Below are 24005 nucleotides of genomic sequence, written 5' to 3'. Positions count from 1 at the left end.
ATATGTATTCACCCCTTTTGCGTTGAAGCCTCAGTAAGCCTCAATAAGATCAGCCTAAGGGCAATATACTTTGTCAAATGATCTCGCTAAGTATAGAGAGTTCCACACTGGTTTGTCATCATATTTATTATCTGCATCGTTTTTATGTCTATATTTTTGATTTACTTCATTTTGTATATTGCTTCGTGTGTTGTCTGTTGTTCTGTCTGTACAGCACTTTGGTTGGCCTTGTAGCTGCTTTAAGTGCTCTATAAATAAAATGGTATGGTATATTACAGTAAGTAAAGTCTACCATCAAGCAAGATGGTAAATGGACTGTACTTATATAGCACCTTTCTATCTTATCTAGATACTCAAAGCTCTTTACAACAATCTGTGCATCATTTACCCATTCATACAGCACTCTACTAGATCTATACAAAGCTAAAGCCAGAGACTAATCAGAGCTTTATCACATTCATACACTGATGGGACACACATCAGAGGCTATGAGGGGTTCAGTGTCTTGCCCAGGGACACTTTGGCATGTGACTACTGGTGAATTCAAACCCCCAACTCTTGCATTGGAGAACGACTGCTCTAACCACTCAGCCACAGCCGACCTTAAGAGACAGCGCAAAGCCAAATAAACTTTCCACACAGGTCAGAGACAAACGTGGAGAAGAACAGATCAGGGTTGGCGATGGGTGTAGTCAGATGTGACTAAAATTGAACTCTTTGCTATGAAGGACAACATCTTGTTTGTTGCAAACCAAACACATCTGATGCTGAGAATACCATCCACACAGTGAAGCTGGGTGGTGGCAGCATCATGCTGCTGGGATCATTTTGGCAGCCGGTATTGCAACACTGGTCAGAGATGAAGGAAAGTTGAATGGAGCAAAATGTAGAGAAGCTCTTGACAGAAACCTATTTGAATCTTCCAGATGTTTTAGACTGAGATGTTCACATTCCAAAAACTCTAAACACACTGCTGAAGCAACACAGCAGTTTAAGGTGGACCAGTTAAAGGTCCTGGATTTTACAGAGAATCTCTGGTTTGTTTTAAAGATAACTCAGCACAAGCAGTACCATCCAACATGACCAAGCTGAAGCATTTTGGTCATGAAGAATGTTCCAGTGGTTAGACGTACCAAGATAATGGAGGCATATTGGAAGACATGCTGTAACTGCAGCAAAGTATGGCTTTATTAAATCTTGACTTTGGGGCAAGTGAACACACAAGCACATACTATTTTTTAAGGTTTTACAATACTTTAAAACTTTTCCCCTCAATTTAACTTTACTGATCCAAATAAAATCTAGTTAATAAGGCAACTAAACAAAAGAAATGTCAACTAACTTTTGCAACCCTCAGTAATCTTCCAAATAAAACTCAATGAAACAAGTCCAAAGCTGAAGAGCTGAAGTTCTGAGTGTTGCTGCTAAGAACATGTAAGGTTTCATTTGGGTCTTATTTACCTATTTACACTATAAAGCTATTTTTATTTCTGCTACATCTGTTCTATCAAAATAAAAAATAAAAAGAATCAGTGAGTGTATTTCCTTTATGCTCAAAAACAACATAAAATTCCAAGAAACAATGAAAATGCTGTAAAATGTAGGATCCTTGCTCTGGAAAGGAATATTTTTAAGAAGGACATTCACGGATGAGTTGATGAACAGCACAAAGCAGCTTTTCAGTTCCAGAAATGCCTAGACAGAGTGGCATGGGCCGTCATCAGTCTACGTCACTGTAAAGTCATTGTATCCAAAGGGCTCCAAAATAAAGAGTAGCCTTGGCCTTTCTTGGGTTACACTCTGTGAGGATGAAGAGATTCGTTTGCAAGGGAAACTAGAATAAGGCTTAAGTGATTGTGTGTTTCTGACATGCAGCATTTCAACTATGGACAGAGCAGTCACGTATGTATAGGTCCACCATTTAAATCACCTGGTTACTTTGATTTACAGTAGACCAGCTAAAGAATGCAGGATACACATGTGAATTTTTGCTAGGACATATTAATGAAATCTTTATTAAGCTGTAAAGCACAGCTCGAAATCCACACATTCATAAAAAACCTACAAGTAAGTCATTTTCATCAGTACATTTGATCACATTTTAATAACTGAATCATCACAGCTAGACAAAATATGCCCATCTTTTGTTTGTTAAAAACTATATTAAAATACACCAATGACCCAGGCTGTTACTGGACATAAATTTGTTTATTTTGAGGCTGAAAACTTTCACCCAAAGTTCCACATTTTCAAATACTCAGAAGATTATCACATGAGGATTATTCTTGTGCTGATAATAACCACATAACTGTCCACTTCCTCCCATTTGCGTCATACATGAAGATCAAGAAACAGCTTAAGTCCACCTTCAGACTCTGTATATATTAATAAGTGTTTCCCCCATCATTAGCCAAGGAGGGCGCCCCACCCTGTCAACAGAACCGAGTGCCCTGCCTACCAAATCCCCCCACCGAAGGTGGCTTCGATCTAGCATTTGTAACGTAGTGCTCTGTTACCCCTAGCCATTTTTTTTCTTTACTAGTTCTCAAGTGAGGCGCACACATTCCTTCCCGCTCCCTGTTCTCCTCCTGCTTTTTTACTCTCTGTCTGTGTATCGGAGCAGCTCCTATTTTTTACACATCTTCCAAAATAGAAACTACTGTTTTGGATTTGACTAACTGGACTTTCAACGTATATTACAAATTCTTTCAACAAAGCGATAGGGTCCTGGAGAACCCTTATCTGCTCGGACGAGACGTGCAGCTGGATATATCTCTGGGGGGGATGTGTCTACACCTGCTATCAACCAAGGATGCTGAAATTGCAGATAACTGGAATTATGATAACAGATTTCCTGTTTTTGGAATAGTCTAGATCCTGGCTTATCAACGTACAAAGAAGACGACTGCAGCTAATTTGGACCTTGACAAGCTGCTGTCTATGTGAAGGTCTGGTTTGTGCTGGAAGACTCAAAATCAGCTGATTTCCGAGTGAAACCGTTAAGTTGGAAGTGATTTGAATCGCAGGCCACCTGCAGCTTTGGGACTCGTCAGCATGAAAACACCATATTGAAGAGGCTCATAAGCACGGACCAGTGGAATGCACCCTAATCTGGCCATTTCGGACCTTGGAAAGTTATCAGTACAAACTCAAGGCTGACAAGGAAAATAGACTGCCTGAATAAATCAACAATTGTGGTTATCTGAATCTCTCCACAGCTGGCCTCGGAACAGGCTGACATCAAATTGTCAAATGTGTATATTAAGGAGAAGCTTCGTCTATCGCAACCCCCCTCCCTCCCCTCCTTTCTGTGGATTCTTATTAGAACTGTGCCGACTGACCATTATCTTATCAGGACAATGGACTATTTAGGGCTTCATGAACTGCCTCGTTTGTAAATGCATGTGTAACGTGTTCATAAATGTGCTTTAGCTGGCAGAGTTTTTTCAATGTCTTAAATCGTGTCCTGTTAGTACAAGGTGTGAAGAGATCTTTTATGTAATGCCACTACCCTCTCCTCATGGCTGTGTCCCTTTTTCTATTAAAAAAAAGTATTCTGAATAAGAATAAGAAGGCCGCGCTTTATAGCAGCAGCTTCGTGCACTCGTCCATCTTTCGGACGGCTGTACGTATATGTTCTCGTTGTACTTTGGTGCAATTATAATAAAGTTTATTCTTATTCTGATTCTGATTGTGGCCAGCCTAAAGCATACTTGTGTAAGAATCATGATATCTAATCAGCATCTTCATTTGCCACATCTGTGAAGTGGATGGATTATCTCAGCAAAAGAGAAGTGCTCACTAACACAAATTTACACAAATTTGTGAATAATATTTGAGAGAAAAAGGTTTATCGTGTACAAGGAACAATCTTAGATCTTTGAGTTCAGCTCATGAACAATGGGAGCAAAAACCAAAGTGTTGCGTTCATTTTTTGTTCATTGTAAGAGACATAGATACAACTCATTTAGTGAACTGCGCTCAACGTCAACACAGCTGAGTTCTGCTCCACTTATTTTGTTCAGCATAGCTCGCTTGATTTCTGAAAGCTTACATCTACTTTGCGGGACATGTCCAGCTCCACCTGCCAGAGGCAGAATAAAGACAGTTTGGTTTTGAGACCATTTTGCAGAACAGTTTTGTGAAAGAATAAGAAGATAAAGCTCCTTTCTGTAACATTTAAACAATCTGATCAGCTTTTATCACAGGTGCAACTGCAACAGTTTCAGGTCCTTTGTTTCAACCTCAGTTAAAGGTATTTGGTAAATGGACAGTACTTATACAGTGCCTTTCTATCTAACCAGAATAATTAAGGAATTTTAAAACAACCTGTGCCCTCATTTAACCATTCACACACATATTTAAACAGCACTCTTCAACATCTCTACAAAGTTAATCTGAGTAAATTATTTTAAAGAGACTCAGTGCTTTTTACATTACATTCATACACTGATAGGATAGACATCAGAGGCAAAGAGAGGTTCAGTGTCTAGTCAGGTACACTTCAACATGTGACTGCCTAGTGGTATAACCAAACACCCAACGCTCTCATTGGAGGACAGCTGCTCTAATATCCACAGTCAAACAAACAAACAAACAAAAAAGCTAAGAGCTATTCTCCAAGACCACTGCTTTCTGCTTTTAAAGTAATCCCAGTTTCTAACTGTTAGAGCTTCTTGTGCAGTTAGTTTAGATGGCTTATGGATTTTATAGGTTTCCTAGTTTTATTCAGCCAGGGGAGCACAAGTCAGTGCATCTTTTGTGCCGATCTCAAGCTTGGTTAAATGGTGAGGGTTGCATCAGGAAGGGCATCTGGCATAAAACACTTTTGTAAAACAAACATGGGAGTCCATTTGAACGACATTACCTGATTGGTCGAGACCCAGGTTAATAACGAGTAGGTCCACGCATTTATTCATTGTCATCATCACACTATTGATATGGTTCTGACATGGAATAGAGATTAAGTACTTATTAAAATGTCCTCAAAATCCTGTTCTGTCTGATCATTTTTAATAACCTTTGTGTTTACAATGACTACACAGCCTTTGAGATTAAATTTCATTATAGTAGGTGTTTATCAGAGAATGCTGCAAGCAAATTCAAATAATCTCTTCCATCATGGCTTTCCTCTGTTTTGCAGAGTAATACAATAGAGAGCAGTGACTCAGGTGATCTTGTTGATAATTTTACAACTTGATAAAAGGGTTGTAAACTCAATCATCCAGGTAGAAAACAACAATTTGTCCCCATCCTCTCTAGGTGGGAGAACAAAATGTTTCTCACTTAAAGAAACTGGTCCAGATGAGACAATTTAACCTTTTTTGATGTTCACTTGATAAAATCGCTCTACTGAAAAAGAAAGTGATAAATCAGAAGAAGCTGGCTCCTTGGTTCAATTCTGACTTACGTACTTTAAAACAAGCATCTAGAAAGGTGGAAAGAAAACTCTGCTCCATTAATGTGGAAGAATTATATTTAAATTAGAGAGAGAGCCTGCTAACATATAAGAAAATTACTCGTAAAGCTATATTATTCATCTTGAATAAAAAAAATCAAAAACAAGTTTTTGTTCAGTTCTATAGCTAGACTAATGAAAGTCCTGTCTATGTAGAGCCATGTATCTCTACAGCTATAAGCAGTGATGACTTAATGAGGTCCTTTATAAATAAAATAATTTCAAGTAGACAGAAAACTCACATCATCCCTTATTCTACTGCCTCTGACTCCCTGTCACATGAGGCAGCTTTAGAAATGTCAACAGAACCTGATTATGTTTGGACTGTTTTTCTCCTGTTAAGCTCTGAGACATGTAAAAAATGATACCTTCATCCAAACCACCCACATATCTGCTAGATCCCATCCCAACCAGACTGTTTAACCAGACTGTATTTCCCCTAATTAATAAACCCATTTTAGATCTGCTTAGTTTGTCTCTATTGAATGGTTACATCAGCGCTTTAATGTTGCTGTAATTAAACATTTACAGAAGAAGCCTGATCTTGATTTGGGAATTCTGGCTAATTATGATCCTACAGTATATCTGATCTAACATTCATCAAAAAAAAAAAAAAAAAAATCTTGAGAAAACTGTTGCAAATCATTTGTGTGAATATCTGGACAGAAATCTGTTTGAAGAGTTTCAGTCAGGGTTTAGAGCTCATCATAGCACAGAAACAGCACTGGTGAAAGTTACAAATGATATTCTCATGGCCTCTGACAATGGACTTGTGTCTACACTGGTCCTGTTAGACCTCAGTGTTGCATTTGATACAGTTGATCACTTCTCTACTACAGAGGCTTGAATACGATATTGGGATTTATTTTATTTATTTGATAGACTCCATTCATCCATCCATCCATTATCTTTTACCCGCTTCTTCCATTTTGGGTCACGGGGGTCGCCGGTGCCCATGTCCAGCAATCACTGTGCCAGGGGCAGGGTACACAATGTATGGGTATGCAAGTCCATCACAGGGCCACATAAAGACAAACAACTATTTACTCTCTTACTCACACATAGGGACAATTTAGAGTTACCAATCAGCCTAACATGCATGTTTTTGGTCTGTGGTAGGAAACCACTAGACTGAGGAACAGCTTCTACACTGAGGCTGTTAGACTCATGAACCTCTAACTAGAATAATCACTGTGAAAAACCATATCATGTTGCTGCTGATCTGTTTCATGTTGCTGCTGATCTGTTTCAATGTTGATGTGTTCATGCGTGCACATCTGCTCACAGACTCATGTTCATGTTTGTGCTGATGTTCAATGTTTTTATGTTATGAGTGCTTAGTGTATATTTAGTTGATGTTTTTCTTAGTTCATATCTTAGATGTTATTACTGTTTTTCTTAGACATTTTATTGTTGGATGTAACTGGGACCCTGTGTACATAATTTCGCTCCACCACATGTACCACATGAGGTGCGAATGACAATAAAGAAACTCTGACTCTGACTCTGACTCTGAAACCGGAGTACCCAGAGAAAACCCACAAATGCACGGAGAGAACATGCAAACTCCACCCAGAAAGGCCCCCAGACCGGGATTTGAACCAGGGACCTGCTCGCTGAGAGGAAGCAGCTCTACCAGTTGCGCCACCATGCTGCCCTTTGATAGACTCAAGTTTGTAAATGTAAATAATGCGTCTTTTTCATGCAACAAAGGTAGTCATGGAGTTCCTCAAGGTTCAGTACTTTGGCCAACATTATTTACTTTTTACTTCCATTTGGTAAAGTTATTAAACAGCATGGGATAAATTTTCATTGTTATGCTGATGATACTCAATTATATATATACCCTATGAATCCAATTAGTTATTTAGATTACAAGCGTGTCAAAGACATGAACACCCTAATGAACCTTAATTTTCTGCTTTTAAACTCAATTCAATTCAATTCAGTTTATTTATATAGTTCCAAATCCCAACAAAGTTGTCTCAGGGCACTTCACAGGAACATTCACATACATAGAAAAGCCAATTAATACAGTTCTCTATCTAAGGAAGACAGCAGACTTGTTGAATCTTCGTCGCAGTCTCCCACTCAGACAAGACATAAGTTGTGGTTTTTGGACCTGAGCACCTTAGGAATAAATTTTGCAGTCTTTGTCATGTTTTTGCCCCTCACAGTCTGTCATGTTTGTGTTTTTTCCTGCCAAGCTCTGCCTGTTCCTGTCACTCACCCTCACACTCACCCAGTAATCAAGCTCATGCTCTACACCTGTTCTCCACCCTACTTAAGTTCCCTGCATTCAGTCAGTTAGTGCCAGATTCTCGAACCTTTCACAAGCAGTAGAAATCCAGCATACCCAATCTTGTCTCTTGCTTTGCCACGACTCATCGCCTGTTTTTGACTCCTCGCCTTGTCTGAACCTTCTTGGATTTTGTATGCCTATCTGCCCATGGTTTCTGACTCTGTGCTTTCCCCTTTTTGAAAACTTATTTTGGATCACGACTCGGCCCTGTTCCTGCTTCTCCGGTTTTGACCCCTGCAACAACTCACAGACCACAATTCTGAATTTCCCTGTTCTGGACCTCAAGTCCTTTAATCTGCTCCACTGCAGCAACCTGCTCTACTGGAGTGACTTCACCAGCTGCAGAACTACAGACTCTGCTGCAACATAAGACAGAAGGTTAGTACAGACACCAACATTCACCTGCATGTCCAGAACTTGGTCAAAGCCACTAACTCTTCTGTCTTGACAGATTGGACCCGGTCCAGGACCTAGACCTCCACCAGACTTTTTCCTGTTAACAATAAAATTGTTAAACTGCTCTTGGCCTTGTTCTTGCTGATCCAAAGCCCAACTCTTGTCAGCCTTTTACCTACCCTGGATGGCATTACTTTGGCTTCCAGTTCTAATGTAATGTAAAAAAAAAAGTTTATTTTTTATCAGGATATGTCTTGGAAGGAATACTTCTCGGACCTACTCAATACCACTAGCGCATCTTCCATGGAGGAAGCTGAGTCGGGGGACTTTGGGGTTGATCCATCCATAACTGTGGCTGAAGTCGCGGAGGTAGTTAAAAAGCTCAGAGGCGGCAGGGCTCCGGGAGTGTATAAGATTCACCCTGATTTCCTTAAAGTTCTCGATGTTGCGGGGCTGTCTTGATTAACATGCCTTTGCAACATCGCGTGGACATCGGGAACATTGCCACTGGATTGGCAGACTGGGGTGGTGGTTCCCCTCTTCAAAAAGGGGGACCGGAGGGTATGCTCCAATTATAGGGGCATCACTCTCCTCAGCCTCCCTGGTAAGGTCTATTCAGGGGTGCTGGAGAAGCGAGTCCAATCGTTGGTTGAACCTCAGATTCAGGAGGAACAATGTGGGTTCCGTCCTGGCCATGGAACACTGGCTCAGCTCTTTACCCTCACTAGGATCCTCGAGGGGTCATGGGAGTTTGCCCACCCAGTCTACATGTGTTTTGTGGATTTGGAGAAGGCATTCAACCATGTTCCTTGGGGTACACTGTGGGGAGTGCTCCGTGAGTATGGGATTGGGGGCACGTTGCAATGGGCTGTTCAGTCCCTATACAAGCGGTGCGAGTGCTTGGTTCGCATTGCCAGCAGTAAGTTGGACCCCTTCAGGATGGGAGTTGGACTCCGCCAGGGCTGCCCGTTGTCACCGATTCAGTTCATAACTTTTATGGATAGAATTTCTCGCTACAACCAGCGGGCGGAGAGTTTTTGGTTCGGTGGCCTCAGGATTCCGTCTCTGCTTTTTGCAGATGATGTGGTCCTGCTGGCGTCATTGTACCGTGATCTTCAGCTCTCACTGGAGCGGTTCACAGCCGAGTGTGAAGCAGCTGGAATGAGAATCAGCACCTCCAAATCTGAGGCCATGGTCCTCAACCGGAAAAGGGTGGACTGCTCTCTCCAGATCTAGGGTGAGGTTCTGCCTCACGGGGAGGAGTTCAAGTATCTCGGGGTTTTGTTCATGAGTGAGGGAAGAATGGAGCGTGAGATTGACAGACGGATTGGTGCAGTGTATGCAGTACTGCGGACTCTGTACCGGTCCATTGTGGTGAAGAGAGAGCTGAGCTGTAAGGCAAAACTCTCTGTTTACCGGTCAGTCTACGTTCCTATCCTCACCTATGGTCACGAGCTCTGAGTAGTGACCGAAAAAATTAGATTGTGGATACAGGCGGTTGAAATAAGTTTCCTCCACAAGGTAGCTGGGCTCTCCCTTACAGATAGGGTGAGAAGTTTGGTTATACGGGAGAGACTCGGAGTATAACCGCTGCCCCTCCACATCGAGAGGGGCCAGTTGAGGTGGTTTGGGCATCTACTAAGGATGCCCCCTGGACACCTCCCAAGGGAGGTGTTTCGGGCATTTCCGACTGGGAGGAAACCCTGGGGAAGACCCACGACACGCTGGAGAGACTATGTCTCTCGGTTGGCCTGGGAACGCCTTGGAATCCTCCCAGAGGAGGTGGCTGTGGAAAGAGATGGCTGGGCTTCCCTGCTCAAGGTGCTGCCCCTGCGACCCAACCTCGGAACAACCGGAAGATGATGGATGGATGGATGTCTTTTAACCCTCACATCAGAAAGTTACCAGGACCGCTTTCCTCCACCTGCATAATACCAATAAGATTAGAACCACCTTGTCCAAAAATCCGTCTATCCTTCCATTACAGTATCTTCCGTTTGTTCCGAAGTTGGGTCACGGGGGCAGCAGCTTGAGCAAGGAGGCCCAGACATCTCTTTCCACAGTCACCTCTTCCAGCTTTTCTGGGGGGATCCCAAGGCGTTCCCAGGCCAACTGAGAGACATAGTCTCTCCAGTGTCTTCTCCCTAGAGAGGTGCCTAGGGAGCATCCTTACCAGATGTCTGAACTTCTGGATCCGGTTTGCTTGGGAGAGATCTCTTTCAAATATGCTCTGCTCTACTCAGAGATAATCTAACAACTTTAAACACTTTATACGATTTGCACTTACTACAAACTGTTTTTTGCTGCTCTTTAAACTGTTTGTTAGTATCGTATGCTGGTCATTTGTTGGTTTTACTCTTTATTTTAGGTGTTTGAGCTATGTGACCTGATGGTGCTGTGCTAACTGCTAACTCACACAAAGCCTAAGATCATCAATTAGGCAAGTCACTTGTTTAATTTAATTTAATTTTTTAACTGTTTTTGATTCTTGACTTTGTCGTAGTGCTTCCTTCCTGGTTCTTGTTTTGTACTTTATTCTTTTTAGGTATTTTGAGTTACGTGAATCGCTTGTTTTTTTGGTATTCTATTTGTTTTGAGAGCGGAGGGTCCCAGTCTCGTGCGGAGCAAGTCTCATGGTACTACATTTTGGTGAGGCTACATTGTGATGGGCCTAGCGAGCTGCTAACTTTCAATGCGCACAAAAGCTGAGACCATATCACTGCTGAGTAGGGTTGCCAACTCCTTGAAAAATAAATAAGGGACACCTCATGGCAGGGTTGGCCGACCCCACCCCCACCAGCATGATGATTCAACCCCCTACCACAACCCCGCTTTTCTTGCTCTGAAATTAACCCGAATTTAATTGGATGCATGTTTCTGAATGATAAAAATATGCATAGAACGTTAATTATTACACAATTTAATAATTTATTTTGAGTGAAATTACAATTACCAGGGTAAAATCTTTCTGAAAAGAACTTATATTTCTTAAACATTATTTTGTTTTGCTTAGTTTAAAACAGTATTAACAGAAAACAATAAGAACATTTGTGTAATAATGCATTTAGTGTAAACATAAAGTTTGTAGGAAATTTGTAAACAAACACATTGTGCCTAAGAAGCCATGACTTTCTACGTGTAGTAAAAAGATAACTTGTAAACTAAAAAGGGCAATGCTCCATCACTGGAGTCAGCCTGTTTCTTCCATTTGTATCTATTGAGCTCGTGCTGTAGTTTGTTTTTCAGAGACTAAGAGTAAAACTCTGAGCAAAACATTTCATCATTTAGACTGACAATGAGCTCACTTCTAATTAGTTCAGAATAACATCTGTTTTGCACATCAGTCCATTTATTTTTCACGAGAGAAAATCATTTCCACAAATCCAGTGGAAGATGAAATGAGGACAAAGGATACAACAGCTGGATGTTGGGGAGGTCAGCTGGCTGAAGAACTTGCATCCACCTCTCTGCTGTTCCCTTGGACTGACACCTTCTCCTGAGCTTCTGTGGTGAGGTGCTACAGTCACACGTTCCTCATGAAGTTCATCCATAGACATGCTTAACCTGCCAAAAGGAGTTAAAAGTTTTATTATCTGAGTTCACTAGAGAAACAAAAGTAATGCACATTGGTAAATAAATGGGAACAAATATTTGTTTTTCTTTAGAATTTTGCATCATATCCTAACTACCTTTTGAAATTACTTTAATATATCATATATAAACTGTTTAATTTTTTTAAAGATGTGTATAAGTATGCATATGTTTGTATACTGTAAAGTAAATTTGATTATGTATTTATTTCTATATATCAGTTGTATCCATTTGTATATAACTATCATTAATAAAACATGGTTCATGGTCACCTTGTTTGAGGCATCGGTGTGAAGAGAGAATGGGAGTGGGTTGCTTCCACTTTCAATTTTTGGACCACTTCTTCTATTGCATTTGGACACAGGACGTCTTCAGGACATCGGTGACCATAGCCTCAGCCTTCGTCCTCCCACAGGACATCTTCTTGGCAATGCTGGAATCATTCAGTGTTTGGAGAGTCAGCTTAAATCAGTCGGCTGAGTTGTAACTTAAAGTATGTTTCACAGTGTGGTATACTGTATATGGACTATCTCTGCAGTAATCATAAACATAAGAAATACTATATAAATTAATTTGTGTATTTTTTTATTTATCTATTTTATGTATTTAAAAAAATCTTATTCTTAAGCCTCCCTGGTAACGTCTATTCGGGGGTTCTGGAGAGGAGGGTCCGTCGGATAGTCGGACCTCGGATTCAGGAGGAGCAGTGCGGTTTTCGTCCTGGTTGTGGAACACTGGACCAGCTCTACACTCTCAGCAGGGTCCTGGAGGGTGCGTGAGAGTTTGCCCAACCCTACATGTGCTTTGTGGACTTGGAGAAGGCGTTCGACTGCGTCCCTTGGGGAACCCTGTGGGGGGTACTCTGGGAGTATGGGGTACCGGGCCCTTTGATACGGGCTGTTAAGTCCCTGTACGACTGGTGTCAGAGTCTGGTCCGCATTGCCGGCAGTAAGTCGGGCTTGTTCCCAGTGAGAGTTGGACTCCGCCAAGGTTGCCCTTTGTCACCTATTCTGTTCATAACTTTTATGGACAGAATTTCTAGGTGCAGCCAAGGTGTTGAGGGGATTCGTTTTGGTGGCCTTAGGATTGCGTCCCTGCTTTTTGCAGATGATGTGGTTCTATTGGCTTCATCAGATCGTGATCTACAGCTTTCGCTGGATCGGTTCGCAGCCGAGTGCGACGCGGCCAGGATAAAGATCAGTTCCTCCAAATCCGAGGCCATGGTCTTGAGCCGGAAAAGGGTAGAGTGCCCTCTCCGGGTCAGGGAAGAGGTCCTGCCACAAGTGGAGGAGTTCAAGTATCTTGGGGTCTTGTTCACGAATGAGGGAAAAATGGAGCGTGAGATCGATAGGCGGATAGGTGCAGCGTCTGCAGTGAAGCGGGCACTGTACAGGCCTGTCGTGGTGAAGAGAGAGCTGAGTCAAAAGGCGACCCTCTCAATTTACAGATCGATCTACGTTCCTACCCTCATCTATGGTCATGAGCTTTGGGTTGTGACCGAAAGAACAAGATCTTGGATACAAGCAGCCGAAATGAGTTTCCTCCGCAGGGTGTCTGGGCTCTCCCTTAGAGATAGGGTGAGAAGCTCAATCATCCGGGAGGGACTCAGAGTAGAGCCGCTGCTTCTCCATGTCAAGAGGAGCCAGTTGAGGTGGCTCGGGCATCTGTTTAGGATGTGTCCTGGATGCCTCCATGGTGAGGTGTTCCGGACACGTCCCACTGGGAGGAGACCCAGAGGAAGACCCAGGACACGCTGGAGGGATTATGTTTCTCGGTTGGCCTGGGAACGCCTCGGGATTCCCCTGGAGGAGCTGGACCAAGTGGCTGGGGAGAGGGAAGTCTGGGCCTCCCTACTTAGGCTGCTACCCCTGCGACCCGACCCCGGATAAGCGGAAGAAAATGGATGGATGGATGGATTTTTTTATTCTACTTTTTTATCACAATAAAAATATATTTGGCCTTTAATATTCACATTCATTGCACTTTTACACATTAAGCTTATGCTTTTTTAATATTATTATCATTTTACATACCATATCTGCCTCTGGCGTTGCCCGGTGGAAAAAAATACTGGTCAAGGGTTCTCCTGGTTTTGTTGTCTTTCACATTTCTTATGTGTCCAGCGGTAGAAGCTGTTTGACATCAAACTGTCCACCATGGGCTACAGACAAAGTGTGCTGGCAGACAGTACAATGTGCTTTATAGCCATTAGCGTGCACTCTTTCCAGCCACATTTCCTTTTCCCACTCGATTCTGTATTTTTGCAGCCGGTCTTTTTTTCTGGGAAGATTAGTTGGGTTATTGATGGAATATGCACCATGTGCGCTGTTTAAATCTTCTGAATTCCTGCCGCTCGCGTCCATGATGTCTTGTTGTCAAATCCTGTCTGTCGGCGGTTGTGATAAAACAACAGGAGTTGGACCAATGAGATGAGCCGGATTCAGGGCTTCGTGAGTAAGAAGACTGCTCATTGGTCACAGAGCAGGAGAGGGCGGGAGTTAATTTACCGTAAAATCCCATATACAGCGTCCCATCATTTACTAACTCTATTGACATGGACATGTTTTTTGACTTTCATGATAATATGGGACAAAGTGCGTCCCGTTGCAGCTCAATACGGAACGCGTAGTTTTGTTTCTAAATACGGGACGATTCCGTTTTTTATGGGACGGTTGGCAACCCTACTGCTGAGACTGCCTGCATCAGATCCACATGGCTTGTTCACCCTAACCTTAAACTTATTCCACTGTGGTCTTTATTTTTCATGACTTCTGGTTTTAATCAGTGTATTGAGATCTGCTGGCTCTTACTAGCCTTTGCTCAATATGGCTTCTGGCTTCATTACATGTACTGTGTGTCAAATGTTCAGCTATAATTGTGCTTCATTTGAAGAAAATGGTACATGCATTAAATGTTCTGATATGTCTGTTCTAGTGAAGAGGAAGTCTGATCTGGAGGCTCGACTATGTGCTTTTGAAAAACCATTAACTAGCCAGGCACCTGTAGGCTCCACAGAGCCACTAATGCTAGTTCACGTTGACAGTCAGAAACCACAGGCCGGCTGGGTGACAGCCCGAGGTAAACTAAATGCTAAAACTAAGTCCCGGGTTCATCATCGACCCGTTCATGTTTCAAATGATGTTTCAAAAGATTTTTCAAAAGATTTTTCTTCTCTTTTAAATCACATTTCAAATCATTTTCCTCCCCTTAGCAACCCGGAAACACAGGCCCGCGGGATATCGGCCCTAAGTAAGCCTAAAGCTAAAACTAAACCCCGAGCTAACCACCAATTGGTTAGCGTTTCAAATGATTATTCTCCCATTCAAAACCATGTTTCAAAACAGTTTTCTCCACTTGGCTACCCTGAACTTCAGCCCCACTGTGGGGTGACGGTCCAAAGAAAATATAATACTAAAACTAAGCCCTCCGTCAACCACCGACCTGTTCAACTCTGAAATTAATTTTCCGTGCTTCGTGAGACGCCCGCTGAGGAACAGTTGTTGTTGGCAGCTCTATAGTTTGAAATCTGGCACCTGCGACTCAAACCACAGTCAAATGCATTACAGGGGCCAGAGCAGGTGACATTGAATCCCACCTGAAACCACCAGCTAAAGCAAAGGCGAAATACAGTAAAATTAGTATTCATGTCAGCGAAAATGACACTCGATTACGTAAATCAGAGATCACTAAAATTTATGTTGCTTTGGTGTGTAACTTTGCAAAAACTATGTCTGACTCCATAGTTTTCTCCAGCCCCATCCCCAACCTGTCCAACGATGACATGTTTAGCCGTATGTCAGCTTTCAACCGCTGGGCATCCATGTAGTGCTCTGAAAACAATGAAGGATTTGTAGACAACTGGAGTGCATTTTGGGGGAAACCCAGTCTGATGTGGTGAGATGGAATCCATCCCACCTTAAATGGAGCAGCACTTCTCTCCAAAAAACTTGGATGATTCAGTTGGACATCCGGGTTGTTGACTATTAACGGTCCAGCCTAGAAATCAGTACAGGAAGCAGAGATGTAGTCTTCCACACCTCTCTGCTGCTTCTTTGTTACCCTTCCAAAACCCCATTGAAACAGTGCCAACTCGCCTACGGCTCAAATCAAGTAGACCAAAAATCAGCTCTAAAAATATTACCAAAAAAAAATCTTATTAAAATAAACACAACTAGTTTACCAGGGGGCAGCACGGTGGCGCAACTTGTAGAGCTGCTGCCTCTCAGCGAGCAGGTCCCTGGTTCAAACCCCGGTCCAGGGGCCTTTCTGGGTGGAGTTTGCATGTTCTCTCCGTGCATGCGTGGGTTTTCTCCGGGACTCCGGTTTCCTCCCACAGACCAAAAACATGCATGTTAGGCTGATTGGTAACTCTAAATTGTCCCTAGGTGTGAGTGAGAGAGTGAATGGTTGTTTGTGTTGTTTGTCTCTATGTGGCCCTGTGATGGACTTGCGACCCGTCCAGGGTGTACCCCGCCCCTCGCACAGTGATTGCTGGACATGGGCACCAGCGACCCCCGTGACCCAAAAATGGAATAAACGGGTAAAGATAATGGATGGATGGATGGATAGTTTACCAGGACAAAATCATTAAATGTGGATTATTGAACATCCGATCTCTTTCCTTTAAATCCCTGTTAGTTAATGACCTGATCACTGATCATCATACTGATTTATTCTGTCTGACAGAAACCTGGCTAAAACAGGAAGATTTTGTTAGCTGTTAACTCTTAGTTTCCAGTATTCTCACTTAAGAAATGAACAGCAACAGAGCAGCAACTGAAAACACTTCACCCTCCAAACCTCTAGTGGGCATCTCCTTCTGCTTTAAGGAGAGCTGACACAAAATGAGTCTGTGGCTTTGACCAGAGGGTCTCACAGTAAAATCACACAACACAGCGTTCTTTTTACAGATCAGAGAGCAGGTTTCTCTAAAGCTGACCAACGCTTACTTTAACTTTCGACAGAAAAAAACAACTTTTGATGGAACACAGCGTTTTGTCCATGCGTCCGAATACGGCAACACTACGGCAAGTCGGCTGTAGTTAGCTTGTAGCTTTGCTACTTAGCTTGCAAAGAAAAAAACTTTAACACCCCTTATGCACAGTTTTCAACTAAAAAAAGTAATGATTATAACTGACAACTCTGATTTTACGTCAGACACAGCATTACTGCGGTTAGCCGGTAGAAGACAGATCTCTATCGTAGGCAAAATTTCTATCGTTTCTACCGTGTACCGTATATATTGCGCATTCCTATCCGGGAGAGACTCAGAGTAAAACCGCTGCTCCTCCACATCGAGAGGAGCCAGTTGAGGTGGTTCGGGCATCTGGTAAGGATGGTTCGGGCATCTGGTAAGGATGTCCCCTGGACGCCTCCCTAGGGAGGTGCTTCGGGCATATCTGAATGGGAGGAGACCCCTGGGAAGACCCAGGACACGCTGGAGAGACTATGTCTCTCGGTTGGCCTGGGAACGCCTTGGAATCCTCCCAGAAGAGCTGGAAGAGGTGGCTGTGGAAAGATATGTCTGGGCTTCCCTGCTCAAGCTGCTGCCCCCGCGACCCGACTTCGGAACAAGCGGAAGATAATGGATGGATGAATGGATGAATGGAAGTTAGAGAGACCAGACTGAGATGGTTTACATATAGTTTGTGCAGAGGAGGGACTGTGGGTATTTTGGTAGAATGATGCAGCTGCATGGAAAAAACAAACAAACAAACAAATAGATAAAGAGAAAGGCCAAAGAGGAGATATATGGAGGACACAGACAGGACATGGAGGTAGTTTTAGTGCGGACTGAGTATGTAGAAAACAAAGTGAGATGAAGGACGGTGACTCGCTGTGCGACACCTGAAACGGGAACAGCAGGAAAAAGTAGTTGTTTTCTAATTTGCATAGTGTTCCTTTCTGTTGTCAGGTTTTGTGCTTATTTTCCTTCATAAAATTTTGGATTGAACTCTGCATATCCTGCTTTACAGTGCCTTTTAGTGTTAGGTATTTTTTTCTTCATTACTAATTTCTGGAGCTGTGGCTGAAAATGTGTTATCCACTTCACTCAAGCGAGAAAACTAAGACGTTCTCATGTTTAGAAGAGAACATACAGAAACAGAATGTAAAATTGTTGTATCAATATAAAAGGGAATAGCTCATTTCTGTATCACAAAAATCCATCCATCCATCTTGCGCTTTTTCCGAAGTTGGGTCGCGGGGGCAGCAGCTTGATCAGGGAGGTGCAGACGTCTCTCACCACAGCACCTCTTCCAGCTCTTCTGGGGGGACCCTAAGGTGTTCCCAGGCCAACCGAGAGACATAGACTCTCCAGCATGTCCTGGTTCTTCCCCGGGGTCTCCTCCCAGTTAGACATGCCCAAAGCACCTCTCTAGAGAGGCGCCCAGGGAGCATCCTTTACAGATGCCCGAAACACCTCAACTGGCTCCTCTCAATGTGGAGTAGTGGTTCTACTCTGAGTCTCTCCCAGATAACTGAACTTCTCACCCCATCTCTAAGGGAGAGTCCAGCCAAAATACTGGTATAATTTAATCAAGATCAAATAAAATTTATATATTGTAACAAAATAAATGTACCTGCTGGAATGACTCAAATTCATCTACTTTTTGATGTAGCCATATACAACACTGCTTCTTCTTACAGCCCGCCAATTTAAATGTCTAAATTTGGATTTACTATTACACCTAGTTTGTGACGACATGTATTGATAGACTATTCATATTGGATTGCAAGCCTTTTAGATGGAAGACAAGATAAAAAGTGACTGCTTGCGCACTTCTTTGGGGGGGAAAGCTAGGTAAATCCCCAGTGTCACAGCCACTCAAGACAGGCCCACACTACTAGGAAATGTTGACGATGCTGTATTCTGCTTTCACGCTGCTTTTATCATTATCATATATAGAAAGTAACAACGTACTGCAAAAAAAACAAACAAAAAAAAAACATAAAAACCACATTGCTGCCAACAGGAAAGCCTGGTATGAGGGCAAAGTTTACTGCTAAAATTAATAAAATCCTTAGGAAGCTAATCTACAAGCACTGAAGCACCTAACTACTATATGCAGATTTTTTCATGGGTTTTGATTGGTTATTTGTTCAGTTACTGCTGAAAAACATACAAAAATACATCAAAACTAATGTTTAAATCAGAAATAGTGTGTTTTAATTTTGTAGCACTGTAAGGCACAGATACTATGGCAAAGAATTTCTGTATACAAAACAGGTTTTCTGGAAATGAATGACAAAGGCCAGCCATAACTGGAGCTTTAGAACTGAGGCAGACCTCACAATAGAAACATCATTCAAAGTTTAAACAGGTCACAGAAAGTTGAACTTGACATGACTGAACGGAAATTTTGATATTCTCTACCGTTTTCACACAATCACAGTTTAAGTTTTATGATTTTTGGAAATTGTACCACCGAAAGCTCAGTGCAGGGCTGCGCATCCTGGTGTCACTTCGAGCAACCTGCAGAAGGGAGCAGCCAAAAGAATAACTACCAGTAATCCCCAGAATGTTTAACTTAGAGTGTAATGTCATATTAGCTAACTTCTGAGCTGGCTTAACTTTTCTGTTTTTTAAAAAAACCTTCTTATTCCCACTAACTTTCCATTTCTCATAGTGTATTTACCAAAATGTTCAAGTTTGTCTTCCTTCATGTGTCTCTCACAACAATAGGAGTAAGATTTTCTCACAAATACCAACAGAGTACAGAGTGATCACAACCAAACTCTTGACTTCCACATATACAAGCTCAGAAAATTTTCTTCATAATTGGAAGTAAGGAATTTTTTTAACTTGGGAACATGAGATTGACAGATGGATTGGTGCAGCGTCTTCAGTATTGCTGACTCTGTGCCGGTCCGTTGTGGTGAATAGGGAGTTGAACTATAAGGTGAAGCTCTCCATTTACCGGTCAGTCTACATTCCTACCATCACCTATGGCCATGAGTTCTGAGTAGTGACCGAAAGAATGAGATCATGGATACAGGCAGTTGAAATGAGTTTCCTCTGCAGGATAGATGGACTCTCCCTTAGAGATGGGGTGAGAAATTCAGTTATCAGGAGAAACTCTAAGTAAAACCACTGCTCCTCCACATCGAGAGGAGCCAGTTGAGGTGGTTCGGGCATCTGGTAAGGATGCTCCCTGGGCGCCTCCCTAGGGAGATGCTTTGGGCATGTCCAACTGGGAGGAGATTCCAGGGAAGACCCAGGACACGCTGGACAGACTATGTCTCTCGGTTGGCCTGGGAACGCCTTGGAATCCTCCCAGAAGAGCTGGAAGAGGTGGCTGTGGAAAGAGATGTCTGGGCCTCCCTGGTCAAACTGCTGCCCCTGCGACCCAACTTTGGAATACGCACAAGATAATGGATGGATGGATGGATGGATGGATGGTCATTTCTCCTACATAAAACACTAGATTTAATGACCAGATGATTCTACTACTTACAGTTCACAAATGTATACAATGTGAATTATCACTATTGCACACTGACTGCCTGTTTCAGATTTTCTATTTGTCTACCATTTTTATCAAGGATGCTGCTAGGAAGTGAGAGGAACAAGTGAAATGCTGCCATGGTGACCCTATAAATCATTGAGCTTTGGTATTTGATCCAAGTGCTCTTTGTATAATGAATGTTGTTGGGCAGTAGCTGTATTGGCATCCTTCAGGTTTTTGTTCAATAATTGTCTATATGTAGTTCTTTTTTGATTGCTACATATTCTTTAAAACGGTCATGTGCCAGTATTTGTGCTCTTTTTTGGTCTAATTTCAAAGCAGCTTTTTATATGCAAAAAAAAAATAAAAATCCATATGGACTGCAACAAGGTTTGTTATTGAGCCCGATATTTTGCAGCTAGAAATCTACTTTATTTATAAAATTATTTATTTTCTGTATAAAACTACTGATTTTAACAATCCTACACTATATATATATATATATATATATATTGCTATTATTTTATGTATGTTTTGTTGAAAGGTGTGTGACGTGTGGCAAATATATATATTAATAGGAATGACAAAAAGCCAAATAAACCATACTTTAGACATGTTAGCAACAAAACTGTCTAGTTTGTTAGTGAAAAAAGTCTAGATGTGTGTTGGTAGCTACAAAGATTAACATTTATTGCTTTTGTATAAGATAGTTCATGATTTAAAAAAAAAATAAGGTTGAATTTGTTATCTGTAAGATAAAGTAATAAATCACTTTTTCTTGTTAGACTTTTTACCTATGTTTGTTGTTATAATGTGAAGAAAATAAAAGCAGTAAACAGTTATATTTACACTTTTTGCTATACATCAGTGAGACTTGCTCAAAAAAAAATCTAACAAATTATAAATCAAGCCTAATGCAAGTTTCACATAATGGCTTTTTTTTGTTTTTAAATACATACTTTAAAGGCATTATTTAATATGTTTTTGTAAATTAATAAAATGACAATATTAAATTTCTTTTGCCGTTTCCACTACAGGTTTGTTTACCAGGTGAAAGTTTATCTGTGCATAAGTTCACCCCTTCAGCACATTCGAAGGTGGTGTGAATGGTTTAAAAATAACTTTGTTAAGGGAAATGTGTCACTATGCAAATTTCCCTCACCTCACCCTTTCACAACCCTGAGCAGGAGTAAGTGTAACAGTAAGACTGTGGGTGGTGGTATGCTGAGCCTCCACCTGGGGGAATTTGTTAGAAAATAAAGAAAACTTTTTTAAAGCCTGTTAGTGCACTGAAAGCTTGATGGTTGGAACTACAACAAAACTACAACCTTTCTGGGGGAAAATCCTGACAACTGAAGAGTAAATGCAGCTACTGGCCAAAATTATAATGTAAGAAATGAAAAAAAATGACAGTTTTAACGTATTAACTGTAAGAAGTGGAACGAGAATAAAGTTAAAAAGAAATGTGAAAGCTACTGCCAGTGGATCATTAGGGTTTCTATAGCAGTCTTTATAAAACAGCAAGAATTAATGAAATCAGGTCTCAGTCAACGTGAAAACTGCAAGTTGTATTGAAAATGAATTCAAGTAGCAGAGCTGTCATTCTGTTGTCTGTCTACAGTGTTTTATGTAAGGTATATGAAAAGTAAAAAAAAAAAAAAAAAACTTATTCCAGTTTTAGCTCTAAGCTCAGATATAACGAGTCAATGAGAGTTTGGAAGTGCACACTCAGAAGTGATGTGAGAAAGAATCGTATGCCCTGAAACAGTGAGACACTCTGGGTGTCAATGTTTTGATGCACAAACTGCATGACAAGTGGAAAAAAAAACTTTGAAAAAACATTTGCAAAGCTTTAAATATTAAGCTCAAAAGTGAGTGTGCATCACACTAAATTAAATACTTTGTGTTAAAATCTTCAACAAACTAAAGTTCAACTGTGACTGTAAACTGTAAAATATATCAAAAATGACATTGTCACCTTAAATCCAACTTTCCATAATCTGTTTAACTTTGATACTTGTAGTGAAATATTTCTAAGCTATAGTTTCAAAGAGGGCTGGGTTTTCTTTCTCGTTTAGTCAAAGTCCTGTTGTGCATGTTGATTAGGTTTTGCAGGTTTTGTCCAAGCAACACGATGTGCAACTAACACTGTCACAGCCCACCATTTCTAATTGAACCACGCATTTTGCTATTATTTTATGCATGTTTTGTTGGAAGGTGTGTGTGACGTGTGGCAAACCAAAAATATCATGTCGGACAGGGAGAACAAAATCCAAATAGTAACACATGGGCTTCAATACTTCAGCATGAAACAACCTGAATTAGAGCTTACAAGTTTGACTTTTATGTGCGCCTGAACGCTAGAGGTGAAAATGCTAAATTCAGTTTATTTATATAGCGCCAAGTCACAACAGAAGTCGTCTCAGGGCACTGAACAGAAACATTCATGTATCTATCCATCCATCCATCCATCCATCCATTATCTTTACCTGCTTCTTGCTTTTTTGGTCACTGGTGCCCATATCCAGTCATCACTGTGCAAGAGGTGAGGGACACCTGGACAGGTCTCCAGTCCATCACAGGGACACATAGAGACTAACCAGATAAATGTCCATTCACTCTCTCACTCTCATCTAGGGACAATTTAGAGTTACCAATCAGCCTAACATGCATGTTTTTGGTCTGAAGGAGGAAACTGGAGTACCTGGAGAAAACCCACGCACGCACGGAGAGAACATGCAAACTCGACCCAGAAAGGCCCTCGGACCGGGATTTGAACCAGGGACCTGCTCGCTGAGAGGCAGCAGCTCGACCAGTTACGCCATCATGCTGTCCACATTCATATCCCTGTATGTATATAAAAATAATAATTTAACATTATTTATCTGAGGAGCAGACTGCTTTGAGTTTAACTCCATCACCAAACTCTCATCTTGAGCATGCACAAATGCTGCTCAGCTTTTTGCCACTAATTCTACCAACAATAGTTAAAAAAAAAAAATAATGGTACCAATTAATCAGCTAATCTGATAATCTGTTAAATTTATACAAAAAGCTTCTTAGAGGTAGGGGTTCAAGGTTTCAAGGTTCATGGGGACTTCATTGCCATTGGTATCACATGTGGTACATGAGGTGGAACAATTGTGTACTCAACGTCCCAGTTACAGTACACCCAAAAACACCCATAATATATACTATAAAATAAGGAACAGTATACAAGGATCTAAGATACATGCTAAACAATAATAATATAGTATAATATTGTATGGTGTGTTAAACAGCAGCCTGAACATGAGTCTGTTGTGAGCAGATGGGAATGAATACAGCAGCTTATGGGTAAGAAATCAGCAGCATGGATAATCAGCAGCACCGACCTTAATGACCTCAGATCAGTTTAAAACTTCTTCAAGCTTGATCAAGAAGCATATCGTTACAATTAATTTGCAGAAGTTGGTGCCTGGAAGTTAGGATCCCTCCAATAAAAACAATTCAATTCAATTCAGTTTATTTATATAGCGCCAAATCACAACAAAGTTGTCTCAGGGCACTTTACAGGAACATTCACATAAAAGCCAATTAGTAAAGTTCTCTATCTAAGGAATCCAGCAGACAAGTTGAGTCTTGGCTTCATCACAGTCTCCCATCCTGAGCAAGCACAGAGGCAACAGTGGAAAGAAAAAACTCCCTTTTAAAAGGAAGAAACCTCCAGCAGAACCAGGCTCAGGACAAGCGGCCATCTGCTTTGACCGGCTGGATGAAAGGACAGGAAGGAGAGACAGACGAACACAGAATGGTAGGTCCAGGTATAAGT

General features: G+C 41.5%; 1 protein-coding gene across 1 annotated transcript in view; it reads right to left on the bottom strand.

The window, feature by feature from the left end:
- edaradd (EDAR-associated death domain) overlaps nt 1–24005 on the bottom strand; it is a 42137-nt gene that overhangs the window by 9307 nt on the left and 8825 nt on the right. The gene's annotated exons all lie outside the window — the stretch shown is intronic.

This window comes from Nematolebias whitei, chromosome 1 (genome assembly GCF_014905685.2).
Source record: "Nematolebias whitei isolate Nwh7 chromosome 1, NemWhi1, whole genome shotgun sequence".
Lineage (NCBI taxonomy): Eukaryota > Metazoa > Chordata > Actinopteri > Cyprinodontiformes > Rivulidae > Nematolebias > Nematolebias whitei.
The sequence above is the reverse complement of the archived record's forward strand: the minus strand, read 5'-3'. Positions and strand labels throughout refer to the sequence as shown.